General features: G+C 44.9%; 1 pseudogene; it reads left to right on the forward strand.

Annotated features, from left to right (window-relative positions):
* Positions 1-1,455: 1,455 nt before the first annotated feature.
* LOC119817739 lies at positions 1,456-2,704 on the forward strand (annotated as a pseudogene).
* The last annotated feature ends 4,396 nt before the right edge of the window (positions 2,705-7,100 follow it).

Consider the following 7,100-nt stretch of genomic DNA (forward strand, 5'->3'; position numbering starts at 1 on the left):
CAAAGGGTTGGTATAGAACCAATCCTTTAAATCTAAAATAATTGCATAGGTATCCTTTGGTATGGCTGTAGAAGACAACCCAGGCTGTAAAGTTCCCATCAGATGCATGGGATCATTAACCTCTCTTAAATCTTTTATCAATCTCCATTTTCCTGATTTCTGTTTTATCACAAAAATAGGAGAATTCCAGGGGAAATGGAGGCTGTGATGTGACCGTTATCCAGCTGTTTCTGTACTAACCACTGGCCAGCTTGTAATTTTTCTTCTTTTAGAGGCCTCTGATTTACCTATACAGGCTTGTCACTTTTCCAAATAATGGCATGGAGTGCAGGCTTTTCAGTGACTTCTAAAAATACCCTAATCATGCCCTGAGAGGCCTTTTGCTAGGTATGATGGGATCAATCTTTCCCTCAATCCTCCTTGTTCAACCTTTGAATGGGCAACAATCCTTGTTGGAATATTTGATTAGCAGTAACTGTATTAGGGCTATATAAATATACCCCCATTCAGACCATGATGTCTCTGCCCCACAAATTTACCAGTAAGTGAAGAACTACATAGGGACAAAAAGTCCCTCCATGACCCTCTCCCTCTCTCCAGGAAAGCTCATCACTACTTTGCTCAGGATTTTGAGTTTGACTAATCTCTTGTAACTGTGCAATTGTCTCCACTTAAGGACACCTTGAAGGCCATTGACTGGCTGTTATAACAGAACTATCCACACCAGTATCCAGAAGACCAGAAAAGCTTTTCCCACTTATAAACAAGCGTATTCTGGTCACTGTGGACCTATGACTTGTAGCCAATAGGCAGCAGATGAACCAAATCCAACCTGTCCTCTCTCACCTCTCTTAACTTGATTTCTAGTTTGCACTTGAGGAAGTAAAATTAATTGTGCAAGTCTCTGGCCTGTTTTTACCCCAGAAATTCTATTAGGTGAGTCAGTCATAACCTTGATTTCTCCTTCAAAATCAGTGCCAGTCTCTCCAAAAGCAACAAAGATCCCTTGCAAAGTGTTGCTGCTTCTCCCTAATAAAAATCCTACAGTGCCACAAGCAGAGTCATTAATAAAAGAACTTAAATATGAACACAAACAGAAGCTCAAGAACAAGGAAAACCCGAGGATTGGCAAGGTCCAAGTCACTTGAAACCACCCGTCAGAAGATGTACATCAGGATCTCCATAGGCAGGACTGATGTTGCATCTGACTGGTCTCCAGCTCAGGCTGACACAGTTTGAGCACAGGCTCCTGGAATGTGAGCTACTGTTGGAAGTACAACAAGCGATCTGCCATCTTGATGCCATCGTCGTTGTCTTCCGTGTATCTGTTTCCAGTGCCATCACTAGACGGAGACCCGGTATAAGTAATCTTGAACCCTGAACCGCTAGGAGGAAGAGAACAGAGCAGACCAGCAGGCAGAGCAGAGGGAGATTGTCATTCTGATGCCGTCAGCGTGGGTGATGATGAAAATGAGAGACATGCGGGCACAGCTCCAGATGCTCAGAGCTCAGTGGCTGTTTGAACTTGCCCCAGGTGTCGGTTCTAGTAATTTAGAAACTCGGCCTTGCAGAGCAGGAAGAGGCTCCATACTGAAAGCAGCTGCAGACACCAAAGGAAGGCAGAAACTGGCAAAGGAAGAAAAGGCTTGAGAACCCTTCCTGTAAGCAGTAGAAGAACAAAGCGGAGCTCTCTGTGAAGCCATCAAGTTCTACCGTAGAGCTATGCAACGTGTACCTGATACTGAGTTCAAGATTACTTATACCGGGTCTCCGTCTGGTGATGGCGCTGGAAACAGATACACGGAAGACAACGACGATGGCATCAAGATGGCAGATCGCTTGTCGTACTTCCAACAGTAGCTCACATTCCAGGAGCCCGTGCTCAAACTGTGTCAGCCTGAGCTGGAGACCAGTCAGACGCAATATCAGTCCTGCCTATGGAGATCCTGATGTACATCTTCTGACGGGTGGTTTCAAGTGACTTGGACCTCGCTGGTGTGCAGAGGATTCTATATCTGTGCCAGAGACCCTGAAATATGGCATCTGGCTTGCTTGAAAGTATGGGGCAGAGGCTGTATGAAACTCATCCCATACTCATCCTGGAGGGAGATGTTTTTAGAACGGCCTCATGCTCGCTTTGATGGCGTGTACATCAGTAAAAGCACATCTATCTGCCAGGGAGAGCAGTCTCTGGATGGTTTCTATAGAGCCTGGCACCAAGTGGAATACTACAGGTTCATAAGATTCTTTCCGGATGGCCATGGGATGATGCTGACAACCCCCGAGGAGCCACAGTCCATTGTTCCCCAGTTAAGAACTAGGAACACCAGAACAGATGCAATTTTGCTAGGTCGTTATCGCTTGTCACAAGATGCAGACAATCAGACCAAAGTATTCGCTGTAGTAACTAAAAAGAAGACGAACCACTTGACTATAAGTACAGATATTGTCGTTGTGTTCCTGTACAAGAGGCAGATCACAGTTCTCATGTGGGGCTGCAGATGTGTTCCAGGAGCCACCAGAGGTTCAACAAACTCATCTGGATCCACCGCTCTTGTCACTTACATACAAAGTCACGTTACATACAATCAACTGGAGAGACTGCAGTCAGTGCTTCTGAGATTGGCAAGATGAACACCCCCTTGTCCTTCGCCAGGTCGCCAGAGTGAGGCGCTACACCGCGTTCTCTGAAAGGCCCCTGTAGAGGCTTGCCAGCATGCCGCTGCTGCATGAGCAAAGCCGAGCGCCAGAATCCCTAAGTTATATGTACATACATGGAGCTGGAACTATTTTAAGTTGTTGGAATTCCTTTAAGAAGAGCATAAATTATTATTATTTTATTTATTTAAAGGGTCGTTGATTCCTGGAGTAATTTGTTTTGAAATTGGAAGTTGTTAAGTACATTTATGCGGGGTTTAAAATCGGGTTTTCAAGCAGGTTTCTGCGCAGATCTGCCATGTACACCCGCACCCTCGCGAACGTGTCAGGGAGCACACCGGAGAGTACTTATTCCCACATGACCCATGTCCTTGCATCAGACTCAGAATGTGAAACCTGGTCTGGATTTGTTTGAAACTGTTCAATAAAGATCACAAATGTTTCTTTTTAAAGAAAAAAAAAATCCTATAGTGCCTTCTGGTAAAGGTCCATAAACCCCAGTAGAGAGAGCCTGCACCCCATTTCAAGAATTAAAACTGTGTAGATGGAAGAGCTGAGATGAGCCCGCAGCCTTGGGGTGCTCTGCAAAGGTCCTGAACGGATTTTCTTGTAGGGGAACAGACTGCTGGGTCGCCCCACTTGGGCCCCTCTGCTCCTTTCCCAGCAGGGCATTCCCTTGGGCATCTCTCTTTGATCTGCATTCATTAGTCCAACGTTTCACTCTCCCGCATCTCTAGCATAATGACAGTTCCTTCCTCCGTCCCTGGGCTTACTCTATCTGGACACTGCCTGATCTGATGTCCCCTAAGACCACACCCAAGGCAGCTTCCAGAAGGCCCTGCAGCTCACCTTCTCCCTGAAGCCGAGGCCCACAGCTGTTTGCTAGGCTAGGGCAGCCAGCTGCATTCTTCAACTCTAGGCCATCCTGCCAGGAACCAGGAATCTTGCCTCGCAGCTGTCTGCTGGGCCGCGCTGGGCGCAGTCCAGTCTCAGCGATTGCAGCTGTGGCCGCAGCTCCCGGAGACCTCGGTAATCTCACAGGAGACCAGAGGCGATGGCAGCTGCTTGCAAAGTCAGCCACAGCGAAGGCACACCACTCTACCTTCTCTAAGCCCTGGAGCAGCCTGAAAATGGCCGCATCTGCGCCGCCAGCGTGGGGGAGGGGGATTGACAAAATCTACAAATTCTAAAAATCTCTGCCTTTGTTTCAGCTCCACCCCCGTTCCTCTGTCTATAAAAATATACCAAAGTAAGTGTACAGACAGTTGTCTACTCTTGCCTTGTCCCATATCTACAAATTTTTATTTACAAATTTTTTTTACTCCTGATATTTCTCTCTGCTTTTCTACTTTGATTATCTATTTGAGCGCTCACTTCTCACCTCTACACCTGCGGCATGTTATTCATGCGCTGGATCCACCATATTCTCCACCATTGTATCCCTGACCATACATCTGGCGCCATCTGTCAGGGTCCAGCCTCAGCGAAATGTACGGTCCAGGGTAAAGGCGAGTGGATTAGAAATGTTCGGCAGACCAAAGATACAAAAGAAGTAAACAGAGGCACAGAATAGTCAGGATGGCAGCCCAGTGAATTAAGAATTTGCCGGCATTTATTTTCTGTTTGCTTTATATACTCCACTCCAAAAAGGGGAGTGGGGAGGTAAAAGACTTCTTTACCAGATACAAAGAACAAACACAGAAATTACCTCTTGAATACCTAAAATATCTTGAGTTGAGTATTCTGTTGTTTAGGCAGGATGGGCAGCAACCACACCCTAGGCCAAGCGCCCTATAGGCATCCACACCCTGGATCAAATCTCCTGTTGTAACTTTGCAGGAGCAAGAATAGGCTGGAACTCTGACCAGATTCACAGCTATGGACTCTGACTGGACTGTCATCTAAATAAAGACCTCCTGGCTCTTCTCTAACCTGCTCTATCTGGGAGAAAGATGACTAACACATCTCTTAAACCCAAAAGCCTGATAGTTTAGTGGGGGAGATATTGACACCTGAGATGTCTATGTTGCTGAAGATAAAATCAATGTAATTACAGTGTTACAACATGCCACAAAAGCAAAAGGAATTTTTAAATGCGACTGAGATATTTTATTTATTTATTTAGATTTTTTTGAGATCATATTCAGGCAGACATCTTCAGGAAAGCATTATTTGTCCCTCGTTAGTGGTTGGGACATGGCTCAAGAACAGAATCGTGTGAGAACAATTATGAATGCTTGTGAGAAAACTCCAAGAAAACAAGACTCTTGTAGCCTCAGTTTCCTCAAAAGCACAGAGTTGTTCTTGGAATGTGTTTTCCTGTTCCTCCCCGGTGTATGAAAGAAGTGAGTTTATTCCAGCTGTTATCCTCCATGGGAAAAGCATGTTTGCGCCACGTGCAGCTTGTCCTTGTGACTGTAGACCCCACTCAAAAGGGAGTGGTATGTAAAACAAGAAAAGATTTTTTTAAAAAAATGAATCAATTAAAAAGTAAATAAATAATAAAAATACAAATGGGCCTAATATCTGTGAATGTTGGCACACACCTTTAATCCCAACACTTTGGAAGCAGAGGCCTGAGGATTTCTGTGGGTTCAAGGATAGCCTGATCTACATAGTGAGTTCTAAGCCATCCAGAACTACAGACTGAGAGCCGGTTTCAAAAGTTAAAAATAAGGAAGAGCTCTGGTGGGAGTGGAGAGACCCTCAGTGGTTAAGAGCGCTTTCTGCTCCTCCATGGACTCAAGTCCCGTTCCCAGTACCATGTCAGGGGGCTCGCAAGCACCTGTAACTCCAATTCTAGGGGAATCCAATGCCTCTGACCTCTGAGGGCACCTGCAAGGACATACACATAAACATATTCTAAAATCAAATAATATTTTAATCTGCAGAGTGAGTTCTAGGAGTGCAGGGGTACACAGAGAGACCCTGTCTCAAAAAAATTAAAGTGTTTTAAAAAGGAACCTGGTAGTATAGAACTATAACAAGCTACTAGGAAGGCTGAGGCAGGAGGATTTCAAATTCAAAGCCTGCCTGCATGGGTGTCAGAGTTAGTTCAAGGACAACACTGGCAACTTAGTAAGACGTGATCTCAATATATATATACAAATTGAGCAAGTCAGGCATAATGGTGCTTGCTTGCAACCCTAAAAGTCAGGAAGCTAAGGAGGCAGGGGAATTACCACAAGTTTGAGGCTAGTTCTGGGTACAGATAAATCTTGTCTCAAACTGCAATAAATTAATTTAAAATCTTAAAAGGGGGCTGTTCGATTGATTCACCAGGTAAAGTCACTTTCCATCAATTTGATGGTCTGAATTTGATCCCCAAAAATTCATGTTGGAGAAAACCAACTCCCACAAGTTGTTCTGCGACCTACACATGTGCACTGTAGGACACCCATTCCCCTGATCCACACTAATACATAAATAAATGTAATTTAAATTTTTAAATGGTTGAGAATAAAGCCCAATGGTAAAATGCTTGCCTAGAATGCTCAAAGCCCTTGGTGCAATTCTAGCACCATAGAAAGAAAGAGGAGGAAGCAAGAGAGGGAGGGTGTCTTAGTTAGGGTTCTATTGCTGTAAAAAGACACCATGATCACACCATCTCTTATAAAGGAAAACATTTAATTGTGCTGTCTTACAATTCAGAGGTTTAATCCATTATCAGCATGGCAGGAAGCATGGCAGCATGCATGGTGCTGGAGAGGTAACTGAGAGTTCCACATCTGGATCTATAGGCAGCAGGAAGTGACTGTGGCACACTGACATATTGGCTTGAGCTTCTGAGACCTCAAAGCCCCCCCCCCCCCCCCCCAGTGACACATCTATTCCAACAAGACCACACCTCCTAATAGTGCCACTCCCCACTCTCTATGGGCCTATGCAGAGCGTTTTATTCAAACCTCCATACTCCACTCCCTGGCCCCCATGGCTTGAATCCATCCCATAATGCAAAATGCATTTAGTCCAATTTTAAAAGTCCCCATAAACCGGGCGGTGGTGGCGCACGCCTTTAATCCCAGCACTTGGGAGGCAGAAGCAGGTGGATCTTTGTGAGTTCGAAGCCAGCCTGGTCTACAAGAGCTAGTTCCAGGACAGGCTCCAAAGCGACAGAGAAACCCTGTCTCGAAAAACCAAAAAAAAAAAAAAAGTCCCCATAGTCTATAACAGTCTCAAACTTGTTTAAAAGTCTAAAATTCAAAGTCTCTTCTGCAATTCATGCAATCTTTTAACTGTAATCCCCTATAAAATCAAAATAAAGAAAGCAGATCACATACTTCCAATATATAATGGCACTGCCGTTCCAAAATGTAGGAAAGGGAGCATAGTGGGGAAATACCGGACCAAAGCAGGACCGAAAACCAAAGCAAACTCCAAACTCTGCGTCCCCATGTCTGATGTCAACTCGCTCTTCAGATCTCCAACTCCTTCCAGCTTTG

The sequence above is a fragment of the Arvicola amphibius genome, chromosome 6 (genome assembly GCF_903992535.2).
Source record: "Arvicola amphibius chromosome 6, mArvAmp1.2, whole genome shotgun sequence".
Taxonomy (NCBI): Eukaryota; Metazoa; Chordata; class Mammalia; order Rodentia; family Cricetidae; genus Arvicola; species Arvicola amphibius.